Genomic DNA, 595 nt, shown 5'->3' with positions numbered 1-595 from the left:
GTTCTTGTTGTTTTTCGGTTGCAATATTACCCATGATTGTATGTCCTCTCTATTCCAAATTACCCTGCGTTCTGGTTTAACAAAAATCGAACTTTTAAAAGTTTGAACAAATATTTAGGAGAATATGTACATCTAAAACAAAATTAAAATTGTTAGAATTGTCATAACATTTAGGAAAAGTTAGTGGACATATTTGATCAACTGTTTCTACATGAATCGGATCATGTGTGTATATGTGCACGCCTTCACGTACCTAGGTATGTTCATGATCCTGCCGACTCGGAGGGCGATCGAGTGTGAGACTCGATGGAGTTCGGGTCGCGCCCGCGCCGACTCCGACCCGCGATCCAGTCCTAACCTCAGCGTGCCTCGGAGTCCGCGACGGTCACGCCGCCACGAATAAAAGGCCCGCCGCCTCACGTCCTCCCAACCCAAACCCTGCGCAGAATCTCCAAACAAACCCGATCGACCTCGCTCGCCGCCACCGCCACCGCCCCCGCCCCGGCACCGGCGTCGGCGTGCGCGCGCTGTAGCCACAAACTCGGTACGTGAACGTGGCGTAGAGAGACCGATCGATCTCGCGCGCGGCCAGGCG

The sequence above is a fragment of the Lolium rigidum genome, chromosome 4 (assembly GCF_022539505.1).
Source record: "Lolium rigidum isolate FL_2022 chromosome 4, APGP_CSIRO_Lrig_0.1, whole genome shotgun sequence".
In the NCBI taxonomy this organism is placed as follows: Eukaryota; Viridiplantae; Streptophyta; class Magnoliopsida; order Poales; family Poaceae; genus Lolium; species Lolium rigidum.
Note: the sequence above shows the minus strand (reverse complement) of the source record.